General features: G+C 43.5%; 1 protein-coding gene across 2 annotated transcripts in view; it reads left to right on the top strand.

Annotated features, from left to right (window-relative positions):
- Window positions 1-8: 8 nt before the first annotated feature.
- The window catches only part of MFAP3L (microfibril associated protein 3 like), a 39,736-nt gene continuing 19,952 nt past the window's right edge, over window positions 9-19,792 (top strand). Inside the window, exon 1 of one of the 2 annotated variants that reach the window (XM_081811026.1) lies at window positions 9-254. The gene's annotated coding sequence lies outside the window, so the exon portion shown is untranslated. The remainder of the gene's footprint in view (window positions 255-19,792) is intronic. The other variant, XM_081811013.1, reaches the window with a different exon arrangement.

The raw sequence follows: 19,792 nt of genomic DNA, 5'->3' as shown, positions 1-19,792 counted from the left end.
GCGCCGCCCGGCGAGCCGCACTGGGCATGCTCGGCACCGGCCGGCTCCGGCTGCTGTAGGTGGGAAGCTCCGCACTCCCGGCCGCCCGCGGCGCAGCCCGCATCGCTGCCCGGCGCCTGCGGAGGCAGCGCGCCTGCGGAGGCAGCTAGCCCGCAGTAGGCGCTGCCGGGCGCGGGGCGTGGAGCGGCGACGGCTCGCAGGCTGGCCATGGCGAGGAGCGCAAGGCGGCCACCTGAGTGGCGTGGCGGCGTCAGGTTAGCAGGGGCGCCGGGACAGCAGGGGCGGCGGGGCGCGGGTGGCAGGGAGCCCCGCACGGGGTGGGCGGCCGGGTCGCTGCGGCCGCTGGGGCCGAGGAACTTTCGGGCGCTTAGGCTGGCGGAGCCCAAGGAGGAGGCTGCGTGCTGGAGGCGCCGCGAGGTCCCAGTAGCGGGCTCCTGGGGGTCTCAGGATGCTTCGAGATCCGTGCGGGGCGGGACCCGGTGTCCGGTGGTTTGGGGACAGCCACCTCCCAGGCTTGTGCCGTAATCTTCCTAAGGCGAAGAGCGCGGTGTCTACAGTGTGATGCCTAGGAGCCTCCTAAACCTCCGGGGGGCAAGGGAACGCCAAAGCAGCGGCGGGGGCCTTCGCCGGACTTCAGCTCGCTCGGGTCACCGTGCCTCAGTTTCCCCGGGACGGGGGTAGGGTGTACTGTCCCGTGGCCCGGAGGCCCTGAGTTCGTGTTCTGCGCCCAGAGCCGGGAGAGTGCAGCGTCCTGATGCTGCAGGAGTGCGAGAAGCTGTGGGTGCAGCAAGCCACCGCCTCGCGACTGGAGCTCTCGGAGTTTGTCGCATTTGACTCCATAGCAAGTTGACATCGAATTGCTTCATGGCATGGAATGGGGAAACGTGCTTCATCGGCTTAAAAAAAAACAAAGTAATTGCAAAGCCGATTTATTTTAAGCTCGACTATTAACTTGCCTTGGCCTCCAAAAAAACTTGAGCTTGCAAGTTGCAAGATTTATAAAGCAAGCTAGCAAAAAAAAAAGAAGAAGAAGAATGTAGGTCCATTATCTGCTCACACCGTAGAAAATAATCTATTATGGTCGAATTGTCATTGTTTTTAAGGATACTTGTTAGCAGAAAAGTTTGGTTACTGTAGCAGTCTTTATTTTGTGTTAGCTTATATTAAGAACTTGGAAATCTAGCTTTGGAGAAGCTCAGTGTTTTTTGTAAAGGTTTCTCACTTTTGCTTCTAGATGAAACACATTTTTTTCAGTTGCTACTATGCTGAACATAGTAAAATTGTTCAGGATGAAATGCAAGATGGAAGAAGATTTATATTCAGAAGGGAGAATGTTAGAACGATATTGTTCCTACTGGCATTTTACTTTTACAGAAAAATGCAGTTTGTAGATCCCACTGGGGTTTCTACTGTTGATTCTTGCTAAAACATTTAGTACCATTACAACTCTTAGGATTATTGGATTTAATCGGAGCAAGGTAAACAATCCTTGTTCTAGTGGGAACCTGTTCTACCTCTCAGGCTATATCCTCAAGCCTGTTTCTGTAAGTACCACTTAGTAGGTTCAGTTGTTTTATTTATTAAGCTTATTACAAAACTTCTTGTTTGCATTCTTGACAGACCTTAAGACTTTGGAGGTGCATTGACTTTTCATTGGTTTGTGCATAGCCTTTAATGTTTGTTCTGGCCTGAGATGGCTCCAGCTCTTAATTCCAGATCCTCTGAGTGATTTCCCCAGGGAGCTTTCTGCTTAGCCTATACATAACCAAGATTTAAGAACAGGAAAGGCTTAAAATGTCCAGACAACAACAATAGCAATGACATGATAGTCTTTCTACAAATTAGGCCTGAAGTCCTCCATGTTAGCCCAGTTGGTTGGTTGGTGGTGTTCATTGCTCCTAAATGTACTTCTAACTACATTCACAGAACAATTTAGAAGTTTGGGGAAAAAAACAAAAAAACACAAACACTGAGAAATTGCACTTCCCTTCTCTATAAAAATGCACCAAGTTTAAAGTCGGCCTTGAAGCACCGCATATATGCACAATTAATCCTGTAGAGCAAGTCTTGTGTTCTCAGGCTGCATTCCCAAGTGGCAGTCAATAATGTCTCCCCTTAGCCTTGGCTTCTTCGTGACCTAGAGGAAGCAGCAAGGCCTAAGTGTCCCTCTTTGTGAATGTGAGGTTTAATACGGATCAGTAGGCCCCCTTTTGGATCTAAAAAAATCTCATTTTTTCAAGATTAGGAAAAGCAGTGAAATTTAACAAACGGCATGTTTAAACACTGCTTATTGCCTCAGGAATTCCACAAAAGAATGGAGTTTCCTAAATGAAAATGACCAAAACTGACAAGATTTAGGTCCAAGAGGGGTTTTACTATTGCTAATGAAGAAAAAATAGCAGAGTAGACTTTGTATTCAAATTAGGAAACAGGTGACCAATTCTTCTTTTTCTTTTCTTTTTTTTTTTTTAAGATTTTTATTTATTTATTTGACAGAGAGAGATACAGCGAGAGAGGGAACACAAGCAGGGGGAGTGGGAGAGGGAGAAGCAGGCCTCCTGCGGAGCAGGGAGCCAGACACGGGGCTTGGCTCCATCCCAGGGTCCTGGGATCATGACCTGAGCGGAAGGCAGACGCTTAACGACTGAGCCACCCAGGCACCCCCAATTCTTCTTTTTCTGTGCCTGTTGGGTTCTTTCAACTCAACTGCTAGGCACGTAATTTTTCATTTTATTTTCATGTCTTTAGATTTCTGTACTGTATGGTGTTGTAAGTGACATTGGATATTCATAGCAAACTATTGGCCTTTAAAAATAGATCTTCCCGCATTCATGTGGCCATAATTTATTCAACCTCTCCTTCGGCTTGTAATTTGAATAGTTGAGTAGTTAAGGCTATTTTAAATTTTGTTTAATTTTGAACTTTTGTTCTATTTTTTTTTTTAATGAAAAACTTCCAGATACTGAAATACCAAATAAATATTGTGGCAAAGTGGCTTTTAACCTCGAACGTAGTATAGTCAGATTTGTTAGATGAGTGTCATTTTTTGGAACTCAGAAATCATTCAGATAGTATCACTTCCCTCACCTAACCAAGCACTTGGGGTGCAGCTTGCCCTTTCCAGCCATGCCTAGGAGGACACTTAAAACTGACATGTTGTGATCCATGGCAATTCACATTAAAGTTAGAAATCTTAAAAAAGAAAAGAAAAGAAATATCCTTAGATGTGAATTGTCTAAGTTTGCTATAACGCCTCCTGGAATGGTTGAAGAATTAAGGGGTTTGATTGAAAATGGGTTAAGACCCAGTTAAGAGCTGTTGGAACTAGTTTCTAAGCTACACTCAAAACAGAAGCCCTGTGAATTTATGGTCTTGCCTCTGCCTCCACCTGAGGTCTTCACTCATTAAAATATCACATTCATTTTTCTTCCCCACAGTCTTTAATAGTTAGGCCCCAGGGGCTGCAGAAATGAATAAGACTTGGTGACTCAGAATCTAGTCAGAGAGACAGACTTGAGGACAAATAAACTATAGTGCAAGGTAAATGCTCCAAGAGAGGTATTTGTACATGGGACTGGGGAGACAAGAGAAATGAGCCCCTTGGGTTGGAGGAAGAGGGGGGGCATGAAAATAGTGACATTTTCCATAGGATCTTAAGGAATGCCTAAGGAATTTGGGCAGAAGTCTTCAAAGCAGAGAAGTGAACTCTCCAGGCAGAAGGAACACCACTTTGGTAGTTAGAATAATGGCCTCCCAAAGATGTCCACTCTGGGACTTTGCAAATTGATTAAGTTGAAGATTTGGAGATGGAGAGATTATCTGGATCACTCAGTGGGCCTAGTGGAATCACGAGAGTCCATATAGGTGAAAGAGGAAAGCAGAAGTCAGTGTCAGAGTGAGGCCATGTGAAAAAGATTCAACTGCCCCTTGCTGGCTTTGAAGATAGAAGGGGCCCACGAATCAAGAAGGCAGGCAGCCTGTAGAAGCTGGCAAAGGCAAGGAAACAGATGCTCTTCTAGAGCTTCCAGAAGGAACACAGCACTGCCAACTCTCCGATTAGCCTAATAAGATCCCTTTTGAACTTTTAACCCACAGAACTGAAAGATGATACATTTGTATGTTAAAGTCACTAAGTTTACGACTTAGTGTCATAGAAAGGAGCAGTAGAAAGCTAATACAACCATTATGCAAAGCAAGACTTGATATGATGGAATAATGAGCAGAGGCAGGAGAAGGAATGAAATGGTCCTTTCATTGTGATGAACTTGGTGCCATGCAAAGGGGTTTGGATTTTATCCTATTATATATAGAGAAACAATGGGAAACCAGCTAAGCATTTTTAAACAGGAACATGCAATGAAAGACTGCTGCAAGATTTATCTTCCTAAAAAAGCAATGTATGGCTACACCCCAAGTTTCATACAGCTGTTTGACAAAGGGTGTCTAGCCAGAGGTGGTCAGTGACAGAAATCTGGAACCCGCATGGTATATAATTCAGTTCTCTGAATTGATCTGAGACAGCATTTGTATACATCTGTGAAATTAATAGCTTAAGAGACTCTTATTCACAATTTGTAATAGAAGAAGGTCATAAAAAATAAAGCAGAAGGGCCAAGTCACATTTTGACTACTTTGTTTCTGCCCATTGTCCCCTTAGCAGACAGCTGCTCTGCTGGCTATGTACCATGCAGACATGACCAGAGAGCCATGAAAGCTCAAATCTAATGCAGTTAACTTGAGATGATGTGATGTCACCTGGGCCAGCTCTGACCAGTTGCTCGTAGCTTGTGGGATGTTATGGGCTTGTACAGGCTCAGCTGGGAAATGGCCAGAATCAACTAGCAGTCTTCACTATAGGCTCTGTATTTGCCAGGGTATGGATGAAAGCTATGATACTAGATGACCTAACTTCTGTAAGAAATTCAGTCATTCTTTCCAAACATATTTATTCACTCTCTCTCTGATGTTCAAGGGTTTAATTTCTGTCCTATAAAAACTTACAGTCTGGTTGAGTTGACATCTCTGAGTCTGGAAAACCTCAACTGAAGAAATCTACCTTAGTGTTACAAGAGAGGCTCTGAACTGAAACTAAACTATATGTTAGAAAAAATCGGTAAGAGGAAAGTACACTTTTCAGACAGCATGGGTAAAGGAAGCCCTTGGCTGGCAAAATCTGAAACTGGAAACAGTAAGACTTGACTAAGAATCATCTTAATAAAAATAAAACTGTGTATCTACATTGTCTAGCTCCCGTTTGTATAACTTTTAAGATTTTTACCCAAATGTCCTTATAAAATGACGTAATCATTATTGTTTACCACTGTAAAGGACTAGCTCGTTGCAAACCATTCCTCTTTCTTGAATCTCCTCTGCCTTGGTCTACTGGGATATGCATCCCTAGTTCTCTCCATGCTTAGTTTATTTATTTATTTTTTTATTGCTCTTTCCCAAAAAGAGGCTTTGTCTCTCTTTTCTCTGAGTTCTAACCTTGGTCTTCTCGTCTTGTGGTCTACTGTGTTCCTTCTGGGTGATTTCTTTTTCCTCATGATTGCATCACTAGCCCACACACCAATGTCTTCAAATCGGTATCTTCAGATAAGTTTCTCTCATCCATTCATTAGTTAATTCATCAATCCATTCAACAAATATTGATGACCTGAGAGCTTAATGGTGGGGCAGATGTGCCCAAAAATAATTGCAGGGGGAAAAATGAAGGTATGGGTAAAGATCAGTGAGAAGAGGAGTGTCCGGGGCTACCTGGGGAAGTCCTAGAGGGCTTTTGAACCAAGACTTAAAAGCCAAGTAGGGGTTTGCCAGACATGTAAGGTTAGGAAAGGCAGCATGGCCAGCTGGAGACACAGAGGTGCTGTGGGGAATGTGAGGAGGTCAGGAAAGAAGAGGGGCAGGGGAAGCTCCAGAGATGAAGTTGAAGAGGTGGATAGGAGTCAGATCATGAAGGATCATGTATGTCCTGCCAAGAATGTTACTTTCGTACTACTGACAAAGACACGGAATATGTTTTAAGTCGGATCTTTCAGAGTCAGCTGATTTCGGCAACAACCTGGTATGTGGATTGGAGGCAGGCAAGGCTAGAGGGAGGTCAGCGAGGAAGGAGTCTGGTAGAGTGGTGCCAGTCAGAGACAATGAGCACATGAAGCTGGGACAAACCAGGGGTGTGATGGCCACGTGGGCAGGGAAGGAAAGGAGGCACCAGGAGCAACTCCCATGTAATCGGATCGTCTGTGTCAGGTACTGCAGTGTGGAAGGCGCAGTCTCTCGAGGGTTCTGCTGAGTGCAAGACTTTGCAGGACCAGAGACACTGACTTCCACTGCACGTGCTTAACCAGAGGAACCTAACGCAGCAGAGGAGCGGGAAAGCCCAAACACACAGCTGTGTGTGGAGGAGGAAATCAGAATTTCCTTGCTGGGCACGTACTTTTAAGGGAGACATCAAAGAAAGAAAGAAGGAACTGATTCCCTGATGGTTCATCAGCTTCTGGGCAGAAGTATTTGGGGATGCTAGTGAGGCTGAAACGATATTGATATGGAGTAGACTTTCCTAATTCTGGATTAGAAGGTAACTGTCTTAGAGGGTGGGCTGAAGTTGACTCTTTGTAATCCATGGAGAAGAGGAAGTTTGCTGAGCAGGTATTTAAATATAATTCAAGATCTTTCCTTCCATTGAGGGTTTGAGTTGGCTGATTGTGCCAGGTAGGGTGGGAGGGAAGGCTTTGCTCCTTAAGGAAATAAATGGGTTGGAATAAAGTGCTCCAGAATTACTCCTTGACAAGTCCCACCCAGTTCAGGACTTGAGGGCCCCGGCTGGGGCTAATTCACTTCACTTTCATCGGTTTATTAAAGCAGTACCTCTCCTAGACATGCTGGGATGCATCTGTCCCAGGCTCTGTACCTTTCTGTGCCCTCTTGGAACTAGCAAGAACTCTATAATACTTGTGAAAGTGGGAACTATTCCAAGCTGACCAGTTAATTCTTTCCAGTGGCCAAGCTCCCCTGTAAAGAAGTAAGTAGATGTATGTTTAGGCATTGTGTTTTCTTAAAGATGCAAAACCCACTTTCCTTGGTCTTCAGCATGGGGAGGTATTTGAATAAAGACTGCATTAGTATTTGGCTCCAAGCTTCACCCAGGACTTTGTTCTGGGTCTTTACACCCCAGGCTGGCCATGGGATGGTCTGAACATCTAGTAACCCTTGAGATTTCTTGCTTCTCAGCTGCTAGTGCTAACTTCACTTTGTAAATTCCTGCTTCGTTACCAAAGCCAGGCACTGGGCTGCATTGCCCTTACTAATCACGCCTGTGCTTCTGCTCATGCTCTCTCCCCACCCACCTTTTTACCACTCCTGTTGTCAGTCCCAAGTTGGAGGGAAGGTTTTTTTTCCTTCAGGGTTTGGACAACCCTGGATTATTTGGCGTCCGAATGAGTCTTGCTCTTGTTAGACTTCCCAAAGGTAACTTGGTTTTCTCCATCTTAAAACACTTTTGAGGAACTTGAAATTAATTTCTAGAAAACACTTGAGTATTACCAATACTTTGCTTCACTTGGGGCAGAGAATTTCTCCCTGTGCAGCTGGACCCAGGACCTATAGTGGACTTTTGCTTCCCTCCTGCCTTGCTAGGGCATCTCATCTCTACCTCTGTGTTATGGCTGTCTCCCCTTCTTTCACTGGTGTGTTAGTTTTTACTTCCTAAGAAATGGATCATCCGTCCCAGAACCCTCTTCATCATTTCTCGTAAGCAGCCCTAGAGGCCCCCTTATTAAATGGAATTTCTGGAGGAATACTCTAATATCCCAGAGTTCTTGAGATGAGGATGTACATCAGATCCATTACATGAGTGTTGCAAAAACATACTATAACATAGATTTTTATTTTTAATTGGCATGCCATGTTTATTTCCATCCCTACTTATCTAAACTAAGCCATTACTCCCGCTGAGAAAACTATCCTGTCTCCTTTATTCATCCTTCAGGATTTGACCAACCCCAGGGAACATTCTATGACCTTTCCAGCTGGCCCTCTGAATTTCTGTGGTATTTGCCCAGTTTAGTGCTTAATTACATATTGTTTGGTATACAGTTATCACCAAGATTCTAAGCACCATTAGGGTAAAGAACTGGTCTTAAAATTTTTTTTAAGCCCACAGCAATTGGTACTAACCTGATAATAGTGGCCTCATAAATACTTTGAGTTCAGCTTAACTGATATAACTGGCTCTTAATTTTTTAATTAAATTAATTTTTTATCACTTAGCTGAATCTGACTGCACAGGTTGAGAAATCATTAAGAACATCGGGCAAGTGTGCTCAGGGCCTTTTCCCATCAAAGCTGAGAGAATAGCAAAGCTTCCTTCAAAACTGTGTGTGGCAATCACTAAATCCATATTTTCAACTTTCTTCTGGTTTTTTGTTTAGTTAAGGTAATTTTCCATATTGTTGCACTGAAAAACACTTAATTTTGGGGAAAGGTTGATCTTACGATATGCACTAAAGTCAAGCTAGAAGAGTATTTGGATTCAACAAAATTTTGAAAGATAATTGATTTTATGTCCAAAATTTTAAAATAATTTTTTAAATAATAACAGTATTTCAAAATAATTAATTTTAAATAACAATTCTGAAAGCTTGGGTGCTTATGACATTTAGACAGTTTGGCCGAGCCGTGGTATTCATTAAGTGATACCTGTGCGTGGGCTGTAAGAGCCAGGGAGTGAGGGAAGACGAGGTTCTGTGAGGGGCTTCTCCTAGTGGGTTGGCGGCTTGGTCTCTGCTGCTTTCACCGTCAATGTGGACAGAAAGAACACCAGGGGCCTGCCTGTGTCCTAGGGTAGCGTGAGACTCAAATGGGATACCATCCGTGGGAGTGTTTTATAAACCGTAAGTGCTAGGTAAGCATAAGGGACATTGTTCTTGAGCTCTTAATAACAAATCAGATAGGGTTTGAATTACAGGATCTCTTCTGATCTGTTTTTCACTAAGATCCAGTTCCTAGTGTCTGTGAAAAACACTTGGCATATGTGATTCAGGGAAATATTCATTATGCAATTTCACTTTGTGATAATAAGCTGGTAAAGGAGGAAGGAGGAAAGGCTTTTTTAACTACCCTCTTCAGTTACTGAGCATATTTTTTCAAGTAGATGAAATTTTACTCTGCTGAAAGAAGAAACCCAGGGTAATCCAGTTCCTATACCCTGAATCTGAATGGCCTTAATCAAACAAGCAGAGAGATAAGGAGTAAAGGATGGTTTTGACATTTGATGTATAAATTAAGTAGGCGGTTGCATTTCATCTCAACAATAAAAAGAATGCATATTTCAGGCATGGAAAATAGTCCCCAGATACATTACGCATGCCAGACAGCAGCCCCAAGTCCTCTGACAGACCGGCTCCCTCAGCCTTGCTCCAGGGCCGTGTTGGGAGCAGCTCAGCCCCTCAGGGCTCTCTGTAAGGAAGGATGGGTCTCTTGAAGACTGACTTTTAAAGAAATCTTGGTTTATATTTTAAAGTTAGTTTCATGGTAAGGAATAGACCTAGTTACCCAGAATTTCTAAGAAATGGGCAGAGTTTGCAGGAAATGTAGGGCAAATGTAGATGCCTAGTAAGTTAGTAATACGTCGAAATGAGAGGGCATAGAACTAGTATAAATTCACTCAGCAGATATCCAAGCCCTTGCAATGAGCACAGCATGTTTCTAGACACAGGGATACGACATACTACAGCGAACAAGGTCAACAACAGAAGTCCACCCGTCCAGGAGCTCACATCTGCATAGGAACAGGGTAGTTCACGGTATGGAGAAAAAGGCAGGGTAAAGGTGACAAGGATTGATGGCGGGTTGGAGCACGCTATTTTTTTGTAAGATTACCAGGGAGGGCCTTGCTGATGAGGTGACATTTGAGAAAGGAAATGTAGGAAGTGAGCCTTGCAGGCATACCAGGGACTTATTTCAGACAGAAGGAATAGTCAGGGCAAGCGTTCTAGTAGATCTGGCACATTCCAGGATTAGCAAGGCCCAGTGTGGCTGGCAGCGAGCAAGAGAAGGGTAGAGAGGTCAGAAATGAAGATTGCGAGGCTGCTAGGGGCCAAATATCGTAGAGGCTGTGGGAAGGCTTTTTCTGGTCTTTACCTTTGAATGAAGGACCTCTGGAAATGTACACTGTAATAATTTAAAAGTGTTCGTGTTTCATTTTCATTTTCTTTGAAGCTTCCCCATGTTGTTACTAGTCATTAAAAAGGGGGGAAAAAAAGTAATGAACACCTGTTCCTAGGACAATCAATAAATATTTGAACACCAACCATATTTTGTCATAGTGGAATTTCATGATAAAAATTGTACCCCTAAATGGCAAGAGCAGACCCAAGACCTCTCTGTAGTGAATTATCAAGTGAAATGTAGATTTCACGGCCCCAACTGGGGACTGTGGTATGCCTCGACCAGCCCCTGCAGGAATCTGAGCTGATTCACCTCAGCAGTGTGGTGAGGGTGTCTGGAGGGTGTGGATGGAGGGTCCAAAGGCCTTGGGAGCTTGAGTCGGTTTTCTTTTTCATTATATTGCTTAGGATGTGAGAAACACTCAAGAAGTTGCCTTTCCTATGGAGAACAAGTTACCATGTGCTGTATGATGCACAAGCTGGTTCCTGGGCCATCACCAAGTCACGAATGGCTTGGCAACTACAGTTCTTTGCCCTGGTTGAATTTCCTGCAATGGGATCTTCCTTGGACACAAAAAAGTCCCTGCTCTTTCCCTCTCCCCCTGCCCTTCTTTACCACTCACCATTCCATCCCTTGGCCAGCCCCAGCCACGCTCCTGGTTGTCATGGTCATAGAATGGTAGATCAGAAGGGGCCTAAGAGATGGGTCTGCAGCTGAGAGGGATCAGCTGACTCCCAGAAGTCATCTACTAGTAAATGGCAAAACTGAGGAAAGGAATTTGTGGGTTTTAATCCTAAAATGCTAAACTAGTTCCCTCTTCACAGCTCATCCTAAAATTTCTGTTCTTGACTTTAACCTCAGGGCCCATCCCATTTCTCATCTTAGGAACCTAATTCCAACCCTTTGCTGTATTATGATCTCAGTTCTCTGGCTACAGGGAGTCCTGTAGCAAGTTCCTCTCCACATTGGCTATCCCTTGGAACACTGGATGTATTCCTATTAGACATTACTCTGTGTCTTGTTTGGGTACTATTAATACTGTCCTTCATACTCATGATAAGTGAAATAGCTTTATCACGGGCTGTCCAAGCACAAAATAATCAACCACCCTCATAATATCATGTCAGTGGAAAACTGCCCACAATTGCATTACATCTGGCCAGTTGGGAAGCTTTCTATGTCCAATCAAATGGGGAAACTGAGAAAGGCACTTTTACTCTGAAGGCCTTAGGAGTTTACAAAGTATACCAGAATCCACAAGAAAATGTACTTGTTGGCAGTTGCCTCAGGCCATATATCCTATTTAGGAAAGCAAGTGAAGAATATTGCTTCTGATATGTAGAGCGGCATACTCTGCTGCACGGCAGACATGCATCTGCCTCTTCCATCCGGGCAGAGAGCTGGCCAGCCTGGATCTGCAGGCAGGCAGCTAGGGGTCAGCACCTCAACAAAACATCCCCCTGATACCGTGGGATCCTCTGGCCATTTTTCCAGGCTGGAGAAGAGTTCTTACTCATTGATATGTGCAGCCTTCCAGATGCCCATCAGCCCCTGCCTGACTTCACTCTGGATAGAGGGGCTTATATATTAAGTACCTCAAGAACTTCTGAGGAAATGGGCTTGAGATGAAATGAAAAAAAGAAATGAAAGTTGGCAGAAGTAGTGCTATAGATTAGCAAGTGACATAAATTAGTTGTGCTAGAAAGAAAATGTGAATCTCTCTATACACGCACTCCAAGTGCATAGGGAAAATATTTTGAAAGCACTCAATTATTTTTTAAAAGGGAGGAGATACTGGAAAAAATATCTTGTGAATAGGGACAGGAAGAGAAAGACATAAACAGAGGTGCTTCTGAACCAGCTTTAGGTTTTATAGGTGTATAGAATCTGATAAATGATGGTGTCAGAGATTCAAGAAAAATGCCAAGACAGCATCTTAACCCTTTTATCTGCATTGTAATGTGTTTTGGGTATTGAGCTGGTCGCATAAAGGCACCATCCACCAGTGCGTCTATCCCATTTGTATTCATTTCCCAGGTTTGGTTTATTCCCTGGACCATCAGATTCTGGAGGAAACATCTCTCTGATCGGTTAAGGATTTGCATTAATTGGGCCCAAAACTACTTTAGCCTGTTCGTTTAGAATGAGAATTTGAAGAAGCTGAATACACACTGAAACATCAGTAAACTCTTCCAAAAGATATACCTATGATTAGAATAGCCCTCAGTGCATGTTTCAGCTGCTGGGACAACTCAAGAATTGCCTTTGTGGAACCAAGAGATTGTAATGTAATTCAGGCCAATCTGGGTGTGAGCTTTTTATCCTGGTTCTAAGCCACTTAAAGTGTGTGATGCTGGGAAATGGCTCATCTTCTGTGGGCCTCCCTTTCTCATCCTGTATAAAGGAATACCTTTATGAAAACACATGTGAGTTTTTCCAGATCTAATATTCTAGTTATGTGAACAGATATGTATGATAGACCTGTTTTTATCTTGCCTAATGTAACTGGACCTGTACAGGAAAACCTTTATTATAATTCTCTTTCTCTTCCTCCTTTTTAAAACATTACATTTCTGGGGGCGCCTGGGTGGCTCAGTCGTTGAGCGTCTGCCTTCGGCTCGGGTCATGATCCCAGGGTCCTGGGATCGAGCCCCGCGTCGGGCTCCCTGCTCCGCGGGAAGCCTGCTTCTCCCTCTCCCACTCCCCCTGCTTGTGTTCCCTCTCTCTCTGTGTCTCTCTCTGTCAAATAAATAAAATCTTAAAAAAAAAAAAAGCAAAACATTACATTTCTGGGGGCTTTATTTTATATCAGCCTTACTTTTAATCAGAGAAACATACCATGTGGGAAATTGTGATGAAGATCCAAGAATGGTTTCTTAATATTATGCACCACCAAAAATAAAGTATTACAAAGATGGCATCTCTGGGCCTAGAGTTCCTTTTCAGGTTTGAAAAACAGTGATTTAAAACAGGTCCGTCGGGCGCCTGGGTGGCTCAGTTGGTTAAGCGACTGCCTTCGGCTCAGGTCATGATCCTGGAGTCCCGGGATCGAGTCCCGCATCGGGCTCCCTGCTCGGCGGGGAGTCTGCTTCTCCCTCTGACCCTCCTCCCTCTCATGCTCTCTGTATCTCATTCTCTCTGTCTCAAATAAATAAATAAAATCTTTAAAAATAATAATAATAAATAAAATAAAACATCCGTTTTTGAAAAGTATGTGCCTTTTATGTATCAAAAAAATAACAAAGCATAGAATTCTGTAGACGCCTGAACATTAGCGCAGTTGATAAAGTAGGATTGAGACCTTTTGTTCTAGATCCTTCTAAATTGTTGGGTGAGCTTAAAAGAGCTCATCTGGTGGCCATTCACAGCAGTCCAGCAAGTCAGGGTATACATTTTGTTCTGTCCATTAAGTAGCTATAAATTATCCCATTACCAGGCAGTTAATAGACAAAGGGGGTGCCAAGAATGCCATGAGGCCTCTTAGTGTCTTTTTCCTTCTAGGGGCTGACTACTTCCCTAAGACAGTCCTACTTCTCCCATGATATGCTGCCATATAGCTCCCAGTTTGTGACAGTTGGTAAATGTCAGTGTCGCGGCGGCTGCTTGTCCTCCTCCCAAACCTTCCATCAGCGGGGACTTGCAGAGCAAGGAAGGCGTGAAGCCAGGAGGAGAGGGTCGTGGAACAGGCAGGAGCCACCACGGGCTGTGCTCAGCCATGCGGCCAGCAGACAGGCCCTCATCCACGTGTAGCCGCACCTGAGCAGAGCAGCCCCAGGGAGGTGTTAGCTGCAATCCCTAACTCCTGCGTTCGTGCATAGCCCACACACAGTGCCAGGCGCTGGTTCTTCCGAGAGCCGTTGGTGTGACCCGAGGCACGGCTGCTCCAGAAGTCCGGAGTTCCTTTCACCTGCTGTATTGTCAGGCACTCATTAAATCCTGTACGTTCTAATTCCTGCACCTCTTTTGGATCTGCCCACATCTTGGCTGCCCCACTGCTCTTAGTTCACACCCCTCTGTTCCTTCTTTCCTTCCAGCATATTGTAGTAAGCCTCTAGCCACCTCTGCATCACCACACTCTGAGCCGAGTGATCTGTCTAAACACGAAACTGGCCATGTCACTTCCCCCTTCCAGAACCTGTGAGTGTGCCCCATCCTTGGTATTACAAACCATTCCCTTCATTATTTGGACCAGCCTACCTTTCCAGCCTTCTTCCCCCTCCTTTCTTCTACATATCACGAAGTGGTGCCTAATTCCGTGCAGCTCCCTAAATGTACCAGGTTCCCACCAGTCAGCATTTTCTTGAATATGCTCTTCCTCCTTTGGGGTCAGCTTCACTCCCTTGGCCTATTTTGGTGAACTCCTTTATAATTGCACTAAAGGGCCACTTCTTATAGAATGTTCTTCCTGGCCCTTCCAGACCACTTGGGTCTCCTCTCCTGTACCCCCAGAGGATCTTTGACCTCTTTCTGATGGGTCAGTTTTCATACTGCCTTTAATTGTTGCCTTACTTTTCTGTCTCCCCCTACTAGATTTGCAGATGACAGGGGGTAAGGACTGTGTCTTACCTTTATACTCCTAATCCCTGGCAGTATGCCTGGCACAGAAAAATTTCTCTGTTAATGTGTGTTGATTTGGATTGAACTGACCTATCTGGGTGCCTCTAAAAGTAACCTAACAACAGTGTTCTTCCATTCTTTCATGTAATGATCCCATTTGCCATCTGAGTGAGCAATTACCTTTGTGTTATTAGCGGCATTAAGAATCTCTACACATACAGATTCCAGAACATCCAAAGGAAAGAAACAAAGACAGTGTGAATCTTTCTGCAATATAGCTGGACATTGAAATAAAACTTATTAGACTTATCACTTAAATGACTTGATTCTGGACTGTCATAATTGCTACAGGAATATTGTTGTTCTACAAGTTTTTTGGACTTTGACTTTGGATCCTCATAGTCCATATTCAGACACCACCTTAGCTACCTAAAAACTCGGTATATGTTGATCTTAAAAGAAGTTAGGGGAGTCCAAATTGGGGCCATAACCAAAACGGCCCCAGTTGCCTACCAGTTTTTAAACAGTTAGTGTTTATGACGTAATGAGTATTTCAGTGTCTCTGTTCACGTCCCATGAAGTTGGGATTTCTTCTCCTTGCTGCAAGAGGAGAAACCTATCAAGAATGTGTTCTAAACTAAAAGGCAGCCTTTGTGTCAATGGCATCATTTACACACAAATGAAAATAGTGGTGACTCTCAGTAGATGTTGTGACAAAATCTAGTTATGTAACTATGAAATTACTCATCATAGTTGATGGGGAAATGTCAGCGTGAACTGTGCCAAGAACAAACAACAATGTATATTCATTTAGTCCAAAACACCCTTAAACAAGGGGCCCTTTCCTCCCAACTCCAGAAATACATGGTCAATAGTCATGTTTTATTATAGGTGAGGGAACAAAAATAAGATCCAAAAAAGCATTTTATTACATGCTTTTAAGATAAAGTACAATCATTGGGAAATAGGGAAGAGGCTGAGTAAAGAAAGGACATTTGATGTTTGCTAAATATTTTCTCTTTTGTTTTATTTATAGAAAATATTCTATGACAGTTTTCCCAAAGGCCATGAGTAAACACATGAAGCTTAACAATTTGTCCATTGTAGCTTTTGTTAAACCCTGGTTTTGGAATCTGTGGCCTTTGTTCTTGTATTTTGAAGGACTGCATTTTAAACTGCTGGATTATAGTGCTTTTGGTATCTAAAATGTCTTTCACAATGTTATAGTGTTATTAACTGAACTTTTCACGATGCTGTCTGTAACATCTGACAAGCTGCACGAAGTACATTTGTAGAGTATTTCCCCAGTGCCCAAAGTGACCTGATGTCTCTATGTTTTTCTGGCAACACATTGTGAATTTACTCCAGTTGCCATTGGATCTCACGTAAGTGTGGCTTCATACAGCAAGTATGTAAGCATTACTTCGGGTGCCCAGTACTAAGAAAACTCTACAGAGCTATTTGCCAGAGTTTCTACCATCAAGGAGCTCTGCTTGTAATTGTGAAAAGACATTTCCTCAGCACAAAGCTAAGAAAAATGCAAGATCATACACCAGGAAGGAGTGTCACAGGTTCGGTACAAGCTGCAGGCTCACGGGAAAATTAGAAGGACCGGGATGGCTGTGAGCTATGGGGCTGTGGTAAGGGGAAAGTGGAACTGGGATTGGGTGCTGGGTAGGGGGTCAACAAACAGCTCCTCCAAGCGTCACCCGGACCAGCCAGTGCTCCTTCTACATACCCACCACTAAGCTCATTGCACCTGGAGAACATACTGGAATTAGCTATATCTCTCTCCCTAGTAGATTGTAAGTGGACTAGCCTATGGCTTATTGAGCTTTGTAGCACTCCCACACCCCACCGCCTGCCCCAGACCCCTAGCAGTGTGGCCAACACAGAAGCCATACTTAAAAAAAAAAAAAAAGAACTAAAAGGGCATGGTATGCGATCTGGTGAATTCCTACTAAAAACTTTTAATTCATTAATGTCGATCAGTTAAATGCTTTATTTTTTAAAATAAATGTTCCCAGAGAGTTTTTGAGTAAAAATGCGTTGGCACAAACAACCTACAAATTACACATGATGATTTCTGTACTTTGGTAACTTTTCAAAATGGGAATGAGATGGGGGAGGGAGGGATGAGTTTGCTACCTGAAAACCCTGCACTAAAATCTCTGCCTCTGTTCCTGTGAAGGACTCTAAGGGAACTCGTTACAGTTTTGAAACAGTTGCTGTGTTTCTAGCCCAAAGTACCTACTGACATTATTAAAATAGAATAGCAGTGTCCCATTCTCTTTATTCTTGCTAGCACAAGGTGTTTGAAAGTAGAAAACCAAAGTGGCCAGCCTTTGTTTGAAAACAGTTTTAGAGTTCTGCATTTTAAAACCCAGTTTGATCTTCCATTTGTTGCATTCTCCCTAGTCGTGAAAAAAAGAAATGTTACAGAATACTTACTACACACACATTAGAACCTACCTCGTACGTTGTCTTGTCTGTCATTACGTTGTCTTGTCTGTCATTACGTTGTCTTGTCTGTCATTCTCCCCCAAGCTATTTAGTCAGGCATTGGCTCTGGTGTGGGCGTCAGGGCGTCAGAGAGGAGTGACCCCAGATGCTGTCCTCAGGAGGCTCAGTTCAGGGTCTGCCCAGAGGGGCAGCTCATGTATTTTCAGACTCGAGTCCCTGCAAAAGGAGCCAGCGCTGAAAATCCTTTGTAATTACTTCCGGTGCTGGTGGGAGGGCAGTCAATAATGTCTTAGACAAGACCAAAAACAAGGTAGGTCTTTTAAATGCTATAATAAAAATCAACTCGAGAAGCGTAATTTCAGCAAAGGCTACTTTATACGTTAGGCTGGCAATTCTTGTTTCTCAAGCTGAGTGTTTAGTAAGTACGTTATGTACATTTGATCATGAGTCCTTGTAATTGTCCTGTACTTGGTGAGTTCTTGGCCAGAAACACATAGCCAGTGAGGGTGGTTAGATCCCGGGCCCTGGCCCAGTCTACCTGTAACCTGAGGCCGTGCTCTGAACAACCATTCTGTACTGAATAGGTCAGCTTTACAACTTCCCTGTTCAAAGGAAACCACAAGTTAGCCAAGGAAACATTTACAAACTCACAAAGGGTATGTGTCATGCGGTTGCAGCCTGTGCTATCTCCCATAGACCACGATTCCTGCTGGCGGAAAAATGTGTTGGCCTTCCTGGCGCAGGAAGGCCCTCGCGTCCACGGGGGAGTGTGGAAGTCCACAGCACTAAGAAAACTCTTTGTCTTCCCCACTGAAGAAATGTATGCTCTGAAGCTAATTTACCACCCCTGATTTATTTACCTCTTCAGTTTCATTGTCTACCGAACTGGAATAATTATTTCTGCCTTTGGAGAGAGATTCATTTATTCAATAACTTACTGTCAGGGGCAACTTCAGACACTAAGAATGCCAAGAGGAATGAGGCAGACAGAACGGTTAGTGTGGGACAGGCCCAAGGATAGACATACACATTAGAGGAACAGAATGCAGTTTAGAAGTAGACTCACTGTTTTTGACAAGAAGGCAAGACAATCCATGGAAGAAATGACAGTCTTTTTTTTTAGAAATGGTGCTGAAACAAATGGCTATCCATATGGGGGAGAAATGAACTTCAGCCCTTACCTCATGCCATACATATACACACAGCAAATACTGGAATGGATCAGTAAAAACATGGGGCACAAGGGAACTTTTGGTGATAATGGAAACATTCCATATTTTGTTTATTGTGGTAGTTACGTAGTTACATACATCTGTCAAAGCCCACTACAATGTATACCTAAAATGGGCACATTTTATCGTTTGTAAATTATACCACAGTAAAGTTGATTTTATTTTATTTTATTTTATTTTTTTAAAGATTTTATTTATTTATTTGACAGAGAGAGAGAGAGGGAACACAAGCAGGGTGGGTGGGAGAGGGAGAAGCAGGCTTCCAGTGGAGCAGGGAGCCCGATGCGGGGCTCGATCCCAGGACCCTGGGATCATGACCTGAGCTGAAGGCAGACGCTTAATGACTGAGCCACCCAGGTGCCCTGTAAAGTTGATTTTAAAAAAGAAATCATATCCTGTCACCCCTTTGCTAAAATTTTCCAGTGAACGTTAGGTAAATCCAAACTCCTTTGCTCTGTCCTACAAAGTCCTAGGTGATCTGGACCTGTCCACTCCTCTGTTTGCTTTTGTTGTTCTTCCTGGAATGCTCTTCTCCCAGATCTAGGTGTGGCTGATTCCTAAAGAGGCTTCAGCTCAGGGGCCACCTCCTTGGTGAAGTTCCCACCTCCTCAGTGAAGTTCTCCCTGATTACCTAACTCAGTATTTGAGTACATCATGGTGTGTTTTCCAAAGCATGCATCATTAGCTGAAATTCTTATTTACGTGGTATTTATTTATTGTCTGTTTTTCCCCATGAGAATATAATATCCACATAACAGGAAAGGTCTGTCTTGTCTACTGTTCTATCTTTAGGACCTACAATAATGTCTGCCTAATAGTTGATGTTCAATAATTATTAAAAAATTAATATAATAAAGTAATAAAAAGGGTAAGGAATTCCGATTCTATAACATAGTGCAGAAACACTGAAGGTTGCTAAGTAAAGAAATGGCACCACAGAAATTGTGTTGCAGAATGGTTATAGGGATTGGATTGGGATCTGGGGTAAGACTGAAGGCAGGCAGATGATACAGAAGGCGAGCCCACCATTTCTGGTAAGGAAAAGATAGGGAGGCTAAGCTGAGGCTCACTCAGAGGACACAAGGGGTGGAACAATCCAAGCAATATTTATCAAGAGATGGAATCAGCAACCTGTAGCCACGTACATTCTGAGGGGCCAAGGGTCATAGTGGAATCGAGGATTCTATCCATGCATACCTGAGCTAATGATGGTGCCCTGAACTGACAGAAGGGGATGAGGGAAATGTAGCATAGTTAGCAGATGAGTTTGGCTTGGGATGTTAATTTTGAGTTACCTGCAAAACATCCTCCTAAAGCTGTTTACTGGACAGTTGGTAATACCAGTCAGAAAGTCAGGACGGAGTCAGGACTGA

The sequence above is a fragment of the Leptonychotes weddellii genome, chromosome 2, assembly GCF_054177405.1.
Source record: "Leptonychotes weddellii isolate Sample4059 chromosome 2, ASM5417740v2, whole genome shotgun sequence".
Lineage (NCBI taxonomy): Eukaryota > Metazoa > Chordata > Mammalia > Carnivora > Phocidae > Leptonychotes > Leptonychotes weddellii.
This window is presented reverse-complemented; position numbering and strand designations above follow the sequence as displayed.